Source organism: Rousettus aegyptiacus, unplaced genomic scaffold (assembly GCF_014176215.1).
Source record: "Rousettus aegyptiacus isolate mRouAeg1 unplaced genomic scaffold, mRouAeg1.p scaffold_m13_p_12, whole genome shotgun sequence".
In the NCBI taxonomy this organism is placed as follows: Eukaryota; Metazoa; Chordata; class Mammalia; order Chiroptera; family Pteropodidae; genus Rousettus; species Rousettus aegyptiacus.
Genome location: NW_023416287.1, coordinates 66323781 through 66343955, shown reverse-complemented (window position 1 = coordinate 66343955; position 20175 = coordinate 66323781). Strand labels below are relative to the sequence as shown.

Below are 20175 nucleotides of genomic sequence, written 5' to 3'. Positions count from 1 at the left end.
CCAATCAGCGCCGTGGGTCCTGCTTTTCCTACCGCCTTCCCCCTGTGGCCGCGGACCCCGCGGAGCTCCAAACCCAGGCCGGGAACTGCTGAGAGACTGAGGTACTTGTGAGAGGCCGCCCCTCCCACGAGGGCACCGCTCTCCCCCTCAGCCCCCCCTTCTACGCTGGCCTCCCACCGCCACCCACCATGCTTGGTGTCATGTCACTTCTGGTTTCCTTCCATCGCCAATGTTTTAGAAAAGTATTCAGATTTTCATGTATTTCCAGTATCCTTGGCAAAAGTTAACACATGGCTAAACAAGCTGAACAAAATGTAACCACTTATATTGCTCTTCCGAGCAACAGCTCTGTGCAATAGCTATGTTATCTCCATGTCACCACCATAGACAACGTCCAAAGTCAAGCAGCTTGCGATCAGAGATGCCAAAGTGCCTGTAGTTCAAGGACACTGGCACCCTTCACTCTCCCCTTCTAACTTGGGGTTTTCCAATCGTCTCACTGGAACCTAGGTGGCATGAAGTCTTAGTATTTGAATTTTTCTTTGGCTACTTAACAGGTGAAAATGATGTGTCATGTTTTGTTTTAACATAGTTGCCTTGAGGTTAAGGTATTTCCTTCTTGTTTATTGACTGTAGTTCTTCAAAGAAATGGCTTTTCCCATTTTAGCAGGTGAGGGGGGGGTCACTTTCTTTTTATATTTGTGAAAGTTTTTTACTTGCTAAGGATATCAACTCATTTGTTACAAATATTTCTCCTTTTATTTGCATTTCATTATTTTAAAAATGTTAGTACAGGGTGATATAAACATAGAAAAAGTCTCCTTTGTGAGCTAAGACAAACCACATATTTGGAAAAAAAATTAATTAGCTTGCAGAGCTATTAGTTGTTGCAGAGACGGTTAGGAAGAAGAGTTGGAGTGTGGAAATGCATTAACTAACATGGATAAGGGAGAGGGGATGAATGGCAATGCTAGCACCCCACACCCCTGTCTCCATGGCTTTTTATTCTCTCTCACAAAGCTGGCTTTGTTGTTATTATTAGTTACTATCAGGTTAGTAATTACAAACTACAGCCAACTCCCAGATTCAACCTCAAGGCCCCCACCATGTTAGCTATTTCTTCTCTTTTTTCTTATCCCTGTCCCTAGAGCAAGAAGTCCTAGAATAGGTCAGGCGTGTGCGCCCTCCCTGCAATGTGTCCTTGTGTGCAAGTCCACACCTGCTTCTGATGACCTTGTTGCTCCAAGCACCAGGCATCCTGCCAAGACTGCAGGCATCTCTCACATTAGTGATGTATTAAATAATTCTTAATCATAGTGAAATGACTACAGAAATTTTACAAAGCAAGAGAATAAATATTACCTTGTGTTTCCATTATCTATTGTTGCATAGTGACCAAATTGGAAGACTTAGTGACCAAAAACAGCAGGTGTTTTATTGCTCCTGATTCTGTGGTCAGGAATTTGGTCAGGACTTAGTAGAGATGGCTATTGTCTGCTTTATGAGGTGTCAGCTAGTGTATACTCTATGAGGTTGTCAGATAGTGTGGCTTTGCTCCCATTGTTTTGGTCTTGGTGCTGCCTTTGGGTGGTTACCTCTCATTATTCAGGAGTTTAGCCTAAGCTTTTTTTTGGTAGCTGGCTTCCAAGTATGTGAAGTGTCTTGAATTGGCATTATGTTACTCTGTTGTATTCTATTGGCAGAAGGACTAGATTCATGGGAAGGAGAAATAGAGTCCAATTTTTAATAGGAACAACTTAAATATAGAAAAACTTGGCAGTTATCTTTGTATCCAATCTACCATACCTTTTGTTATATTGAGAAGCCTACTACTTAGGAATAGAACTGTTTAAAGAAAAAAGGAATACTTTCAACTACGTCAATAGAAAATCTTACTAAATGTCCTTATTGTTTAAGTTTTTATATTATCTCACATACCTAGATGTGTGTAGGTAAGGCCATTCCCAGGGTTGGTTAATTTCAATGTCTTGATGATATTGTCAAGGAACCAGGTTCCTTCTTTTTGCCATGCCATCTTTTAGTGTCTTGGCTTATTCTCCAGTCTGGCTTCTCTTGTGATCATAAGATAGCTGCCTTCATTCAGTTTACAGATGATATTTAGAATGAGAAAAAGGGAACACCTTAATCTCCTGCTCCTTTTTAAGACTAAAGAAAATCTCTTCGTCCATTGGATTTTCTCTCATGTCTCATTAGGTTGAATTGCTTCAACTGTCTATGCCTATCACCAACAAGGGGGCGTGTGGAGTGAGGCTTCCATGATGGACTTAGGCCAGTTGAGATTCATATCCCAGAAATGAGGAGAGGCTAGCCTCTCCTGAAAGACACAATCTGGAGAAGGTGGACAAAATTAGGGGGTTAGTAAAATTGGGATCTAGTGCTTTGTTGTAGCTGCCAGCCCCTGAAAGATACACGGACCACCAGAACTCAGTGAGTGAGTTATAGGAAACACTCTTTATTCAGCCAGCTGGGTCTGCCAGGGGTACGCAGATCCCAAATTAAGCAGCCCCAAAATGTAGAGGTACAGGGTTTTTAAGCCCAAAATTCCATTCTTCATTCTGTCTGAACACAAAGGTCTATTTTTCTTCTATTCACTACCTGTCAACTGTCAGGTCAGGTGTGTAAGCGGGGTTACAGAAGCAGAAAGCTTATTGTTAGAATGTTATGTTCCTATGTGCGACAGCCTGTGTTCCCATAGACATAACCAAGCGGTAATTTTCTAGCCAGCACAGCTTGACCTGATCTATGTCATCTTAAGAAACAAGTCGCTCTCAGTGATTGCTTCACCTTCCACTCACCAGGGGTGGTCCCTTGTCACCTGAAAAGAATGTTCTTACAAAGGAAAGTGGGCCCATTTATTCACTCCTTTGAAATACATAGCCTTAACAAGCACGTGCTTAGCAAGTACCTGGCTACAAACCACCTGTTTAACAAGCACGTGCCACTTGCTTGCAGCTTGTTAAACACAGGCTGCAAGTCACCTGTGTTCTTGTACGCTATATATAAGAAACCGCAGGGCATTTTGGGTGTGGAGAGTTGTTGGTTTGTTGCTGCTTGGCTCTCTGCTTCTGTTGGTAAGTTCCTTTAATAAGCTTTTAGTTTACTTCTGGAGCTGTCAGCCTTTCTTCAGTCTATTGGCTCTTTGGAGGTCGGTTTCAATACACCTTGGGAAGTTTTCCCAGCATAGGGTTATGTTTAAAAGGCAGAAATATTAAAGACAGAAAAAAGGGATGGATAGATGAATGTTGACTGTGCAGTAGTAGCATTTGCCTCAGTAGGTAATCTCATTACGTAAAAAAGTGACCCACTAGGAAAAAAATTGAAATTCCTCTCATTCCTTATAAGATGGTTCATATATTTAAAATACAAAGCAATTACTCAATTGCAAGAAATGTAGGTAAAAACTTATAGCTGATTTCTAGGACTTGATTTATATTCCTAGAAGGCTAGCAACTGATCTTTTAAGAGTTTTGACTACCAATTTCCACTAATACAGTGTCTTAGTCCTTCTGGGCTTTAAAAGCAAAAATACCTTAGACTCAGTGGTTTATAAACAATGAACATTTATTTCTTACAGTTTTGGAGGCTGAAAAGTTTGTGCAAGGTGCCAGCAGATTTAGCGTCTGGTGAGGGTCCACCTCCTGGTTCATAAACGTGATTGGTGAGTACAGCTGTTCATTCAGTGAAGTTCAACTGCTTGAATTACTGTATCATTCAACAGTGCTTTACTTCATGGTGTTCATCTAGTGAGATAAACTTATCGACAGTCTCAATTATATACCACAATTCAGTAATAAAGGATAGAGAAAATGGCTTCTGATGTTTAAGGGAAATGGGTTATTTCTTCATTTAGCAAATGTTAGTGAACATTAGTGTATGTGAAATACTGGTAAGAAAAGTGAGAGTATTCAAATGAAATAAAAGATGGCTTCCTCACTTCATGTCTGATCGGCCAGAGGAGATGAGAATGAGGGTGAAATTGAGCCAAAGCGAGGTATGAAACAGGCTTTATTAGGATCTGCAGGTGAGATTCACTGGTCCAGCAAAGGGGCCAGGGAAGTCGCACGTGTCTGGGGTATAGGTGCGGTTTTTAAAGGTTTTGGGCCAGGCCGTCGGTGGGGTTACAGGGCGGGGACTTTTCTGTTTGGCTGATCTCAGGGTGTTGGAAGGGTTACAGGGCGGGGACTTTTCTGTTTGGCTGATCCCGCCGCCCGGGGAAGCCTCTGCTGTAGCTTTGGTTGTGAGCTGTCGGCCATCTTAGGTATTGAGCCACTTTCCCACTTATAACTAACTTCTAGAGTGTAAATTCCCAAGAGCAGGGGTTTTGTTTTTCCACAGTCATCTCTCCAGTATGTCTTAGCATACCTATACACAAGAGAGAGTACTGGTGCTGTTGTAGCCGCCAGCCCCCGAAAGACACACGGACCACCAGAACTCAGTGAGTTATAGGGAACACACTCTTTATTCAGCCAGCTGGGTCTGCCAGGGGTACGCAGATCCCAAATTAAGCAGTCCCGAAATGTAGAGGTACAGGGTTTTTAAGCCCAAAACTCCATTCTTCATTCTGTCTGAACACAAAGGTCTATTTTTCTTCTATTCACTACCTGTCAACCCACAGGTTGGGTGTGCAAGCAGGGGTACAGAAGCAGAAAGCTTATTGTTAGAATGTTATGTTCCTATGGGTGACAGCCTATGTTCCCATGGGCATAGCCAAGTAGTAATTTCCAGTAAGTCATTTTTTCAGCCACCACAGTGCTATTACAGTAATTTAAAACACCGGCCATTAGACTAAAGTGGCTCTAATGCCTCGGCAGTCTATTAAGCAAACCAAACCTAAGCCAGAGTTGATACCTGTAAATGACTCAAGGTTAAATCAAAACTTAAGAACAACTAATCATAAATAGCCAACTAGGCTTCTCAAATAAAGCAACTACTTAAGCTACAGTCAATCAAAGAATGCCGCTGCTGTATAAAGCTTTTCCCTTAGCTCTTGCCGTGGAGTGGCTGTAGCCATGAAAATGGCTCAGTTTAACTTTTAGCAGTGCTAGTATTTGAAGGAAGTGCTAGTATTTGAGCAAGAAATGTTTTTAATAATGTACTTAGACTGTTTATTTGAACCTGGGAATTATTTTAATCAGGTGTAATAAGATAATAGACACAACTGCCTTTCAAAGAAGCTCCGCAGAGGGTGGGAAGCACTGTGTGTCTCTCTCACTGGGTCACATGGGGGTGAGTGGAGAGAGAGAGAAAACTGGGACTAAACCTTTATTTATAGTGCCAGGAAATAAGTAGGTGGGGATGTCCTCTACTGAGCAGGAAGCAAAACATAGCTGAAGCTTGTGGTTGGAGGGTTTGTGATAGATTTCCCAGGGCCTAATGGTAGAGGTGTTTGTAAATAAACATACAAACAAAAATTCTTGGGCCATTAGAATGGCCCAGTGACTTCAGATGCCAAGTGACCAATTACAGAATATCCAGAATTGTTATTACTCTATTATATTCCATTACTATTACCATGATGTTACCAATTTAGCTTTGAATTTTTTTAGACAGATAATAGTCGTATTAAGAGAATGAGACAATGGGCATTTGTAGTATCCAAGACAGTAAACAAAGGCCTTATTTACTAAGAGGTGGTTTCTCTTTGCTTCAATGTCAATGAAAGCCCTTGAGGTTGCTCAAGAGGCGCATTCTTGCATTTGTCTTGCTGAGCAGAGTTAAAGCTACCGTAGGCTCTTATTATTCTTCCACTTTTCCCCTCCCTTTTCAGGTTAACCACAAAGACAAATCCTATCCTAGCCCTTAATCCTGTCAGCTGCTTCAGAAAGATCTTCCTCTAGGAACTAGAATTGTGTTCTGCCTGAAGGGTGATACATTCTAAGATTAGAGAAAAGGCAATGCCTTTCTCAGTGCATGGTGTATGAATAATGGAAAGAACTACTCAGGTAAAGAAGCTGAGTTAAACATTTTCTAATGGTTTTGTGGTTAGGAAACATGAGTCTGGAGAAAAACCTAAAAAAAAAAAAGCCTTGAATGCTTGAAGACACTCATCTTATTTCATTATGTCTATTGTTTGTGATAAACTGGACATGTTTAAAAATTTCGTTTGGTTGCTTTAAGCTTGCATTATTTGTCTAAATTCTGTTATAAAAAAATAAATTCTGTTGTAGCAATCTAGAAGATTAGGTTTCAAATGATTTTTTTTACAGAATAGTGAATGTATTGAACACTCACTGGATTTCTGTTTGACAGTTCCTAATGAGAAATTAATTTCTTTTAATCATGTTAGGCAGCATGGTGGTAAATGATTAATTTATACACTATCCAATATTACCTATGGACTGCCTGAATGCCAAATATAATTTTAAATATTTTTCAGGAGGTACAACCTAACTCACTTAGCTTTTCTATATTTGTCCTGTTTTTAAAAATCACTATTTTATATTATGTTTTTATGCCTGGGATTATCTCTGCAGGTAATAGCACATTCCTTAAAAATGGCTACTTTGATTATATTAAAAAGATCCAGTTGAATCCCCTTTTGGTGGAACTTTATATATATTCTACCAGTTTGAAATTCACAATTACGTATACAGAGACTACTGATTGACTCTCATTGATAGAAGTGGAAATGAGTTCTCAAAGGGAACATTTGGGGCCAGCGCTTTGGGGAAAAATGGGACAAGTGGGTACAGGCAGAATAATGTAATGTAACGGTTTCAAGTTCAGGTTCTGAGAAAAGACTGCATTCAAATCCCTTCTCTCTCAATTATTAGCTCTGTAACCTTGTTCATCTTAAATTTTTTACGCCTCAGTCTCCTTTTCTGAAAAATAGAGATAGTTATGGTACCTACTAGTGGAAGATCTTTGAGCATCAAGTGAGTTAATCCATTTAGAACAGTGCTCCGTGATTGTAAATTGTTAGTATTTGGGGGAGGTGGGATTGAGTTGGTGAGTGTGGAGGCTGGAAGAAGGAACATTTTTGCAGGTCTGGATTTGCCTGGTAAGAATTTTTTAGGGTCTTTGTTAAAAATACACATTTCTAGGCCTTTCAATTAGAATACCTAGGAAGGATTCTAGGAATTAATATTTTTGGCAATTACCCCAAATTATTCTTATCAAATTAGTTTTGGAAACTGTGATGTGTAAATAGTGTACACTTCAGAATCTGACATGTGGGTTCTGATCCATTCTTCAAACAATTACGTCCAGATGTCTACATGTACCAAAGACTGTTTTAAATGCTGGGCATACAGCAGAGAATAAAACTGAAAAAATCTCATTTTTGTACTTACAGACCTTAGTGAGATTCCTACTGTAAGACACCTCCCTGAGTGACTTGAATGAACTATTTAAACGACAAAAAAAGCTTTTTCTTTCGTGTCAAAAAAGCATTACGAGTTTATTAAAGAAAAAATAAACTATAAGCCACAGCCCTCATGTTGAAGAGGGGAATCCTCAGTGCCTAAAGGCCTGATGTTCATATGAAGTGAAATAATTTAGAATTGAAAAAAAAATGATGGAGTTGGTGGTTTGGTGGTGGTGAAGATGTCCTATGGTTTTACCTTGAAATGGGAAATTGAGCCACTTGGCCACAGAAAATCAAATATGACCAGATTTCGTTTCCTTGGGTTTTGCATTTCTGTATTTGTCTGATTGGCTAGTTGCCAAGCCTAATAGGTTTTGAAAGGCAAGTTATGGCAGCTGAATTTGTTTTCTCTTTTCTCAGAAAGAGAGATCAAATACAGGAATACTTTCACTTTGTTGATGGCTTCGCTTTGTGGATGTGAAAAAGGAAAATTTCCTTTTGCAAATGGTTTTGTTTCTCATCAGGGTACTAAGAAGTATTTGACAATGGTTTGAATTGGAGTTCAATTTAATATGACCAATGTCCTATCTACTTCGAGGGTCAAAGCAGGAGTGGCAACTCTAATTTTTTTGTTTTTAGTGAATGATTTAAAGAACACTACGGCTTAGATTAATGTAGGAATGACATTTTACTTCTGAAAAAATACATGTTAAAGATAAAGATATTGTTTTCAAAATTGCTGTTGGGGAAACGAGGTGTTCTTCTCAGTGACATTTTAGACAACCGATGTTTGCCCCTTTAAGAGTCAAAGTTACCACATTTTGCACATTCTAAGTATGTCACACATTACCACTTCCTTTAAAAGTATAATGAAAAAAATTTTAAGCTATAATTTACTTTTATACCGAAGTATAGTTTTCAGAAATTATTGAAGTATGGTGATAAGGATACATACTCTTATTACTCAACCTGATGCAATTTAGTTTCCTCTTACCATTCCACTGAAGTTGAACCTTTGAAAATAGGGACCTTGTTGCTAAACCTGATGGCCTCTTCCCATTTTGTGAACTCTAGCATTTGTCACTGTTCACAACCTATCCATTAAAAAAAAATTAGTTTCTACGGCACTGTTTTTTCTCTACCACTCCATCTACACTTTGCCCAGCTAGCTCCTCTTTGCTGCCTACTTACACAGGCTTCTGCCAAGCTAATCAACACTCTTCTCCATGTATATGCCTTCTCTAGGGAGTGATTTCTGCTATTCATACATAAATGATTTCCAAATTCGTATTTCTATTCCTGACTTGCCTACTAAAGGAAAATTCTTTCTCTACTCATAACACTTCTGATGTCAGATGTGTGGGTTTTCCACACCAACCGCTTCTCTAGTTCTCCATAGACACCAACGGGGTGTCCTACAATTTAATTCAATTTTGACATTAACTACCAAGAGTTAGCGCAGAACCCACAGTTTAAGGGCTCAGTCTGTGCCAGGAACTTGGGATGGAGACCAAATACGTATTTCTTATTATATCACAACAGTACATCTACCAAGTCCCAAATCTTAATTTCCAATCCGTGTGAACATCTAACCTGGAGAGCCCACCAATGTTTCAACATTTGCATAGCCCAATCCAATTTGACTACTTTTCTCCATTTTTAATCTTATAATGAATTGTTATTATGAAACAATTAAAGAATAATTGTCTCACTGTATTAGCTTGCCTTTTTTTTTTTTTTTTTTGGCCTCTGTCATGATTAATAAATTTTAGTGTGAGTGTAAGAGACCGGGAAGAATTGGTCATTTAAAAACTCTGGTCCTTTGGAGTAATCGTCTGAAATAGCTCAAATTTATCTTTTCTACTATTTAGGCCTTTTTTTGAGGGGTCTTTCTTGCAATATCTTAATGGATCTTGCCTTTTATCTGCCCTCTTATCCTTATGCATCTTTCAGATTACTCCCAGAGTCTTAACATGAATCCGATTATATAATGTAATTATTTATATGTCTTTGCTGCCTTGATATATCTTCAGAATATAAGGTGCACACCCTTACCATTCCATTCAGCATCTTTCCCCTTCTGACTTAAAGCTGTTGTCGCCTTATCCCCCCCACCCCCACTGTGTGCTTAGGCTCAAAAGCCGATGCACCATTTCTCTCTTCCTACTCTGTACAACTTCCTGTCTTTGCTCTGATCATTGTCTTTAATGACCATTTTGCTTTTGATTGAAATCTGCAGCATCCTTCAAGGCCATTTTATGTTGTATTCCCCGGGATGCCTTCCTTAGCTAGGAAGGGCTCTGTTATGACTTGTTCATGTTAATATTCCTTGGACCTAGCTAACTATTGAGCATACTATTCATTTCTTTCTAAAATTAAAAGTACTTGTTTTTAGAAATTATCCTTAAAACATACTTTTATTTATCATTTAGTTCTTTATCTGGTGAATTTCCTATGTTCAGTTTCTTAGCAAACCAAACTAATATCATTATTGTCATAATCACTTTGACATATTTAACAAAAGTCTAGACTGGTTGCATACCTCTGGGGTGTGGAAAGATCTAACAATTGGTCCTGTACTCACCAACTCAAGAACTATATTGTAGAACTGGAGTGATAAGTGGTTCTACTTCTGGTGCCGTGTGGCCAGAGCCAACAGAGTCCCAGCTGAGACTGTGCACGAGAACATGATATGCTACAAAAGTCTACAAGTTTCATTTGAAATTCAAGGTCATAATCTGACTAATACTTGACACATTTCTAGGTTTACTGGCTACTTTCCTATATAATTTAAGCAAGTCTCATGTCAATGATTTGCAGTTAAACATGGATAGTCTGCCTAAAGAGCAACTGATTTCTCAGTTTCCTAGGAAACTTCATGGAAACTAGGCATACAAATAATAACCTTTTAGACAGAATGTCAAGATAAAATATTAAAATCAAAGATATATATAATTAACTATTTGTGTAGGTAAGCATGGTGACATAGCAGAATAAAATAAAACCGAGAAAACACAAGTGAATGCATTCTGCTAATGACTGAATCTAAACAAACAAAATAAAAAACTCAAAGTAATTGTTTACTTGTTAAATCTAAATTGCACAACATTTTACTGTAATTTAATTAGTCTATAAAAGGATCACATGCTAGTAACATCCTACAGGTATAATAAAATGTATGAAGATGTTGAATGTTGGTCTAAACAGAAGTATCCATGCCGTGGGATAAATTCTTCCATTTTTACTGAAGCATTTACTTATACAAAGAATGAATAAATCAATCGACCTTAAAATCCTCATTAGTTTTTGTAATTGTATAATTATTGTTAGTATCTGTTAATGGTATAGTTATATGAAAGGGTTAGTATTATAAATAGTAAAAATATATCAATATCATGTTTATTAAATGGAAAGGTTATCAAATGTGCATATGAGAGATGTTCCAGATCTTTCAAGCATTTTTCAATTTCTTATTTTCCCAAGTTTCCTTTGGTCCTTTACCTCTCTCCTCTCTGGCTGCTCAGGGACCTTGCTAGTTTGTGGTGTTATATACTGTTGTGAATTAACAAAAAGGTAATAATTAGCAACAGTGCTGACACCAGATCTCTGTAAAATGGTTGAAATCATACAATGACTTCTACTGCTTTGGAAATAGTTTGGCTAGAATAAATAGAGTAAACAGATTTTGTTTACCCTGCATTTCACAGTCCAACAGTTCTTTGGCAGTTCTGAATACCTCTAAGGAAAAACAGTCACAGGATTCTTGAGATGTTTCCCTGGGGCATGCTGCCACCTATTGGCCAGATAAAGCAAGGCAGCTGCAGTAGGATCCCAGTTTAGCTAGCAGTACAATTACTCATTCCGGCTAATATTTAACACTTTCTGAACATAAAAAATTGAGATTTTCAACATTTAATTAAATACTTGAATTATAAGGAAAAAATCATATGACAGTCTAAGTAATCAAATAGTCTGGAATACTTTGCACAGAGTTACATGAAGACAAAGGTACTGTAAAAGAGTAAACTCTGTTAGAGTTGTGTAAATAGAAAATTAGCTTTGGAGAGTTTTATAGAGAAACTGCTAAGGTTCAGTTTCTCTTAGACTTATCCAATCTTGCAAATTTGTCATAGCTTTATAAAAGTGATGATATACATGAAAACTCAATGACTTTGGCCTAAATGAAAAAATTGGATTTTTAAAATGTCGATAATATATAAAATGTGTGCTACAATGCCTAATTTTTTTTGATATTTAATTAAACAAACAATGTTTATTAAGCAGCACTGAGCCAAGCACACTGCTAGGTCCTGTGACCACCACATTGACTAAAAGACACAGGGTCTTGCCTCCTGGCAATCTGTTGAGAGGGTGACACGGAGACAGCAACAGAAATCTAGAACAACAGAATAAGGTATGATATACGCAGCGTGCTTTAAGAACATGGAGGAGGAACTCCAAACCCCAACTGGATTATGGGAAATAAACGACAAAGCAGATTAACGTAAATATTGTTTAATAGGTGCACTAGTTTATAGCCGACAAATACAGACTTAAATTTATGTCTCCCATAACAAATATTTAAACTATAGTTTTATATTGTTAGATTTCCCTCTAAAATGTATATTATTCATTGTAAATTTTCCTCCTTTTTCTTTCTCCCAAGGAAAAAGACTTAAATTTAGAAAAATTGTTTACTATTTCCATAGTTAAGATGTAAATAATTTAATAACGGAAGCTTAGAAATGACTAGAAGCTGTGAAAGTGTATATAATTTTTCTGGATTTAATATTCAGTGTTTTAGGAATTACCACTTTTGCTTTTCCTGATCGCTTACCAATGCCATAAATGTGCTGTCTCTCCTCTTGTAATTTAGGTTAATGTTCTGTAAAGGACTGCTTTTTAAAATTGATTTTCATTTTTTTAGGTCTGTAAATTTTGGTACTATAATTCTCTACTTTTAAATTTATTTTGTTTAAAGTGAAAGGACAAGTTGCCAGCCTGGAATGAATGAATGAATAAAATAAGTAAATAAATGTATAAGTGAATAAATAAACAGAGTATATATATACTCAGACAATGAGCTTCTGGAATATTTCCCTCAAGCTTTAGGTTACCACTGAATAAACTGTAGACCTCTGATATTTTCTACTTGTCACCTTTGTATTGCAAAAGCCACTTTCTCTCCCCTGCTAATTGTTCACTTTCATTATGATTTTCTTATATTTTATGTGTCTTTAAAAAGTGGCATTTCTATATCAGAAAATCATAAGGTTCTGTTCTTAATGCCTTTCAAATTTGCTAAAATATTTGATCATTTTTCCTATATTAAGGTAAATTTTAAATAACTTCTTAGATTGTTGACTGGGAAGTCATCTTTTAGCATTTTGACTTGGGCTCTTTGTAGCATCTTAAAATCCTTCGTTTCTGATTAAAAAGTATTTACCATAATATTTTCAGTCTAAAAAGAATTGCCTGGGGATGCCTTTTAATAGAGATTAAAATGAATAAAATAATCTTTTCCTAATATGCTTAAAATTTGTTTTTAACACAAGCTTTTTAACATAAATTTTTGAAAATTTCAAAAAAATAGGTATACATGGAGTTTCTCTTTGGGGTGATGAAAATGTTCTGGAATTAGTGATGATGGTGGTACAGTCTTGTGAGTATATTAAAATCCACTGGATTGCACAGTTTAACTTGAATGTTACGTGAATTATATCTCAAAAAGATAATTCGTGCTTTAAAAAAATTGATATTAAATGAAAAATTATCTTAGTTCTACCTACCCACCTATCCTCTGGTTAGCCATTGCAAGTGCCTGTTAGGTATCATTCCAGAGTTTCTTTGTGCACATAAAAGCAAGTCTAATACATTTTCTTATTTTACCCTTTTTACTCAAAAGGTAGCACATGTACTGTTTTCACTTTGATTTTTTTTTTAAATAACATACCTAGAGATCTTTCCATATTCTTAAAGAGCTTTCTCTGTATAATATTCTGTCATGTAAAATTTATTAAACCATAATATTAGCCTCCTCTTGATATTCATTCCTTTAGGTTGTTTTCAGTCTTCTGTTCTAAACAATGTATAGACCAAGAATAACTGTATACATTTAAAAATAGGTGATTGACCTTATTGTTTTCTGTGAATGATTTTCCCTTATTTATTTTTATTTTTTATTTTTTTGGTGTGTGTGTGTGTGTGTCTTCTATCTGGAACTTTTTTATTTTTATATTGTCAATTTTGTTAATTGTTTCTTCTATGGTTTCATCATTTTTTTTTTTTAAATCATAGTTAGAAAAGCCTTCCTTACTACCAGGTTATAGAAGAAATTTCTATTTTCTTCTAGTACTTTTATTGCTTTGTTTTTATATCTAAGTCTTTGATCCATTTAGAATTTGTCCTGATGTAGTCTTTTTTTTCCCCCCAGGTGGCTGTCGCATTGTTACCACACAATTTATTGAATAGTCCATCTTTCACTGACTAATTTCAGATGATATTCTTTTCATATACTAAATCCCCATATGTATTTGATTTATTTCTTGGCTTCCTATTCTGTTCCTCTGGATTTGTCTGGCAATACATGTGTTGGTTTTCCTAATTGGCTTTTGGTTTATTAAACATTAATACGCTTATTTGTTTTTGTTCAGTGAATAACATGGGATTGTAAACATCCTGTGCTTTGGGAGACATTTTGATTCTCAAGGTAAAATGTGAATAAAGTCAGAAGGTAGAGCTGCCCATGGTACCACCTCGATATGCTTAGTGTCTAGTCCTTTTGGGCTTATCTTGAAGGCCAAGGTTTTCTTAGATGTATTAGATGCTTAAAACACTTATTAGCCATGTAGGGTCTCAGGTAATTGTACAAAATGAACACAAAATAGATCATGACTTGGGTCCCCAACTCCCCAACGCAAAACAGTACCAGCCTGTTAGGAACCAGGCCACACAGCAGGAGGTGAGTGGCAGGAGTGAGCAGAGCTTCATCTGTATTTGCAGCCGTTCCCTGGACCTAGCATCACCACCTCAGCTCTACCTCAGATCATCAGGCATTAGATTCTCATAAGAGCACCCGTCCCTAGTGCCAAAAAGGTTGGGGACCGCTGAATAGTGATCAAAGATAAAAAGAGGACTTAATCTTGCCTAGCTCTATGACACAGAACAATCAGAAATATGAGCATAATATCTTATTACTCACAAAACAGTTTTAATGTATTATTACAGTTATTTCTTACCATAACTTGGTAGAGGTGATTATTTCATTTTAAAAACAAAAAACCAAGGCAGAGATTGATTAAATGAGCCCAAGTAGAGTGTGGTAAAGTTTGTATTTGAATTTAGGCAGGGTTTTTATTTTGTTTTTGAGATAACTACAGATTTACAGGAAGCTGCAAAAATAGAACAAAGAGGTACTGTGTACCCTTTACCCAGTTTTCCACAGCGGTTACATAAGATGCAGCATAATCACTGAGGAGACTGGGTAGAGGGTTATATCTTATATAACTATAGTACAGTATTAAAACTAGAAAATTGACACTGGTACAATGTATGTGTAGTTCTATACCATTCTGTGTCATGTGTAGATTTGTGTAAACACCACTGCAATTAAGATTCAGACCTTTCCCTTCACCTCAAAGATCTCCCCCGTGCTCTCTCTTTATGCCCGCCACCCCCATTATCCCGAACCCCTCGCAAGCACTAGTCTGCTCTATATTTATAATTTTGACATTTTGAGAATGTTATATAAATGGAATAATACACTATGTAACCTTATAAGAGGGATTTTTTTTTTTTCCATCCAGCATCATGCCCTTTGAGTGCTATCAAAGTTGTGTACATTTTGCTATAGATAGAATACAGGTAGGTCATGATTTTTATCTACTCAGCCAATCTCTGGTTGGTAAATTTAGACTGTTTTCACTTAATGTAATTATTGATATATTAGGGCTTTGAGTATTTCATTTTTATTTTTCGTTCTTCCGTTTCTTCATTTTGCCTTTCTGAAGATCACGAAAACCGTTTTTAGAATTCCATTCTGACTTATCTATGCTGTTTTCAGTGCATGTCTTTCTACAGCTTTCTTAGTGGTTGCTCTAGACATTGTGTCACGTGTTCATAATGTCGCAGTCTGCTAGTGTTGACATTTACCAGTTCAAATAAAGTACAGAAGAAGCCTTACCTCTTTTTAAGTCCCTTTGCCCCCTCATTTGTAATTTAATTGTTTTAAACATCTCCTCTATATACCTGAAGAACCACATCAAATAATGTTGTAGTTTTTTGCTTCAACCATCAGTTTAGAAAACTCAGAGGTAAAGGAACATCTACTGTATTTACCTAAATTTTTACTCTTTTTGTTCTTTCTTCCTTCCTGTTCTTCCAAGATTTCTTCTTTTATCATTTCTTTTCTGATTCAGGGACATCTTTTAGTCATTCTCTTTGGGCAAGTCTGCTAGCAACAAAAATTCTTCTTCTTTTTTTTTAATCTGAGAATGTCTGATTTCTTTCATTCTTGAAGAATATTTTCACAGGATATAGAATTCTTTTTTTTTCAGCAATTAAAAATATTCTGGGTCATCTGTGTAACATCCAGGGATTTTAGCTGTACTTAGGAGAAATAAGCAGAAGTGCAGTTACGCCATCTTGTCCTGGAACCAGAAACCCATGGAACCGTTTTTACTATTTAATATTATTTGTATTCACATTTGGAAAATGGAGACTTCAGGAGTTCTCCAACATATAGTTGATTTTTTTCAAGTATTCTAGAATTACCATCAGTGGTATTAAAATCATATGTCCTAAAGTTATCAAATAATGATGTCAAGAACAAAAGATATTGCAAAATCTAGATGCATTTTTAGGGAATGTGAAACTATTTACCAAAAGAAAAGCAGTATGCCAGCTGAATGTGTCCAGTGTTCTATAATTCTTTTTCGGACTGATTACTTTCCGAGAGCTTAATGACCTTGCCCTTTATAAAAGGAGAAGACCTTAGAATCATTTAGGATTCCTTTCCAAAATTACACCTGCAAGGTTTTAGTGAGAGGCATATTAGTGTTGATTGGGGTTATGTAACTTGTATCACCCAGGGTATTATAGCTTGCTTTGTGAGTGTCAAATCTAGTGCCAGACTCCCAGAAGGCTCTGAATCTGGCAAGGCCATGGTAAGATGAAATGCATAGCTGTTTCTTTCTTTCTTTTTTAAAAAGCAGTCCAAGCTGTTCTCTGTAAGTTTTAAGCATAGATTTAATCAAGTCCAGCCAAAATTATTCCACCCAGGAGCTATTATCACATTCCTCCTTTTGAAAGCAGTTAAAACCACAAAATTGTTGGCAGTCACAGCCAATCCTTTAGAAACGAAAAATTCTTAGAGCCTCCCAATTCCTAACTCCAACTTCCTTTTCCTGTTTAACATGCTTATGAAGTTATTTGGGAAAAAAAATACGAGTTATAAATCTTCAATTTAATGCAAAGTAATTTTCTCCTAATGAAAAGGGTACTGAATCTGGGAGATATAGTAATTGGAAAATTCTTGTTTGTAAGGGGATTAATACAGAGAAGTATGTAAATATAATTTTAATATAAAATATTAAGTATTTTAAATAACATATCTATCATATATATTATTATAGATAATATATAATTCCGACCCAGGGAGGAATGTATTACTATCCTCATTTTACAAAAGAAGTTAGAAATGGGCAGGACAGTGATAATGATTCAAACCCAATTACTAACTTCTGAAACCTATGATTATTGTAATTATATATTATCTATAATAATATATTTTGTTATATATAATAATAGCTAGAAAAAGATAAAAACAAAACCCAAGAGATAATGGCAGTAACCTCAGACTGAAATTCAAAACTACTAATTTTTATTTATTTTTTGAGCTGCAACTCCTTGAAAAATTCAAAGCTAGACTGAGCCATAATTCTCTCTGTCTATATCTGTTTCTTCACCTTGTTTTTATAGATTTTTACATGAAAAAGAAAATACTTAGATGTATTTATTCTACCTGTCAGAAATATCTATGGTTTTGTCTGGGATCTTTCTATTTTGTATGATAGCCATTTGCAATTTATTAAACACTTTGATTTGGATGGGTGGTTCACATTATGGTCCTTTTGAGCTGATCATGAGTGGTACAGGGTGTGCTTGTTCTGAGCAAAATTGAGAAATACATGGAAGCATGCTTTTGGCTCCTTCCTGTTTCTCTTCACTGAGTTTACCCATTTCTACCCTTGGGCCCTGTCCTGAGGCCTGATTCTACTTTCCCATGACAACAAATTTTTGCTAGCATTAGCTTCAAGTACATAAAAAAATGATTTAAGTAAGGTATGTATGGTTCCTTCCAATCTTTATGCTTTTTAAACGGGATCTTTGGAAGATAAAAACATGCTTTTCCTCTTCCAGTCTGCCTGTCTGAGACTGGAAGTAGAATTAGAAGGCGATCTTGAAGGAGTGTGGACTCTTGGTTTGTGCTTGCTTGATATAAACATTAGGCTTGTTATGAATAATGGGAGCCACTTCTGGGAGGAGAAGCCCTCTAAACTGAACAAATCATTGGAGTCTAGTCATCCAGGACTCTCAAGGGAAGAGCTTAAGCTAAAGACCTCCGCTAGTTGGGCCATCCATCCAAATCAAAAATGTTTGTGAAATTGCAAGGGACTATCTGCTTGCCTACTCATGTGCTGCTTTTTTCCTTCAGATTGGTTATCATCATCTGGACTGACCTCTCATTAATTAGCCTAAGCTCAATCTTTAGGTGAATTCCAGGTTCATTTTATCTTGAGTGGCATATGGGTTTATTTACTCTTCCACTGAATACACCATTTGAGAGAAAAACGTATAAAAAATTTGTTCTAAAGTTTAAAAGACATTATTTAGCAGCTGGGTTGGTATTTGGCTTTTGCTGAGTACATTTGAATACTCCCAAATGAATTGTTTTATTTTCTCAGCTTAACAGTGAAGATGGCAATGTTTACATTACCATTTTTGTTTTGTTTTTGGAACTAGGCAGTATTGTTGTTTCTTTCTTTGTAAAGTATATATAGTAGAAGATCCAGTTATATAGTGTAAAGGCCAAGTTTAGATAACCAGTGCTAATAGTTTGGTATGCATTCTTTTGCTATGTTTGTACAAATACACACATATGGGACAAACTAAAGATCGGAATGTAGCAAATAAAGCCATAGGAGACTATTTCTATACTGTGGTAGAATGTGGGAATGAGGGAGGGGAACTTCTTAATAGAGTTAGATTTGAACTACATTAAAACTTTAAACTTTCTGATCATAACCAGTTTGAGAATTTTTAAAAATATAATTCCCAAACAATTGAATGTTTATTTCACTAAGCATAATGTTTTCAAGGTCCATCCATGTTGTAGCATATATCATGCCACTTAGGGAAGGAATTCCAGGGTCATGGGACCTGGAGAATGTTCTAGAATGGGGATGCCTTTGTGTGAAGAAAAGATCAGAGTGGGGACCCAGGCAAGATACAGTGCATGAGGATGGATGTTGCATTATTCACTGAAGCAAGTAATTAGAAATGTTAGTACTGCCTAACGCTAGAGGAAAGGTTGAGTATATTTCCTTAATAAGAAACTATGAACCACTAAAACTTTAATCTTGGAGGTTATATAACAACATCTAAAATGTTCTCTCTGTGGAATATTCATTGTGAAATATCCAGGCTGCAAAACTGAATGAACATAGGGGGAGGTGGATGGGGTAAAAGGGGTCACATATATGGTGACGGAAAGAAATCTAACTATAAACACTCAATGATTATATATATACGTATATATATATGTACGTATATATACACATACACATATATGCATACATGTGTATATATATATGTGCCTTACTATTGAATTGTACACTTGAAACTTATTGAATTTCATTAACCAATGTCACCATAATAAATAAATAAAATGCAAAGAAATTGAATGAACTCTGACTTTAATGACATAAAACATCGACTAAGGAAGATCCACTTTTAGGAATTTATCTCACCAATTTACCTGCATATCTGCATAAAGATATGAATACCAGAATGCTTGTTGTGGTATTGTTTATAATAACAAAAAATTGCAATTGAGTTATTTGGTATCCTATCAGAACAAGGTGTATTAAAGAATAAGACAGCTCTAAATACCAATATAAAAGCATCTTAAATATTTTAAGCGAAAAAAAGCAAGGTGCATATAATATATTCCTACTGATGTAACATAAAGGATTTTGTGTACATGAAAAGACAAGAGGAGAATATTATAAATGATAGTTTAAGGTGGCAGGGATATGGATGATTTTTCTTTATTTTCCATGTACTTTAGTACTTAGGTAACTTCAAAGGAAGATTAAGGACAAATAAATGTGCCTAAGTAGCCATGAGAGGTGGTTTCATGACTTCTAGTCACTTTTTCCTATGCCACTAAATTCTGGTGCTACTTACATTTAAGCACACTTGTCCATATCACAAGTCTTTATCGCCCCTGTTATGTTCAGAGACAGAGTGCTATGATTTGGTTTTTATTAATATACTCATTTTAACACTGAGCATATCTGTGCCTTATAAAATGATAGAAAATATGGTTTCTGAATTTCATTATTGGGTTGCATGATATAGCTACACTTGAGGGAAAGCTGAATTCTAGAGAAATCTTTGTCTTTGGCTGAGATTTCCTAACTGGTAGTTTCTGTTAATGATTTTTGGTACAGTCTCATGAATAAAACAAGGCACCTGGATGCTTTTTTTTTGGCTTTTCTAACTGAGCCTTAACTTGCAGTATTTTACCTTTACACATTGTGCTTCCTTTTGTACCTACACTTCCA

The 20175-nt window shown here is 36.1% G+C and overlaps 1 long non-coding RNA gene across 2 annotated transcripts in view; it reads left to right on the top strand.

Annotated features, from left to right (window-relative positions):
• Positions 1-13: 13 nt before the first annotated feature.
• Positions 14-20175, top strand: part of LOC107515295 — a 92310-nt gene continuing 72148 nt past the window's right edge. For both annotated transcript variants that reach the window (XR_004953707.1, XR_001597982.2), the window contains exons 1-2: positions 14-101; positions 3596-3679. This is a non-coding gene — a long non-coding RNA (uncharacterized LOC107515295). The remainder of the gene's footprint in view (positions 102-3595; positions 3680-20175) is intronic.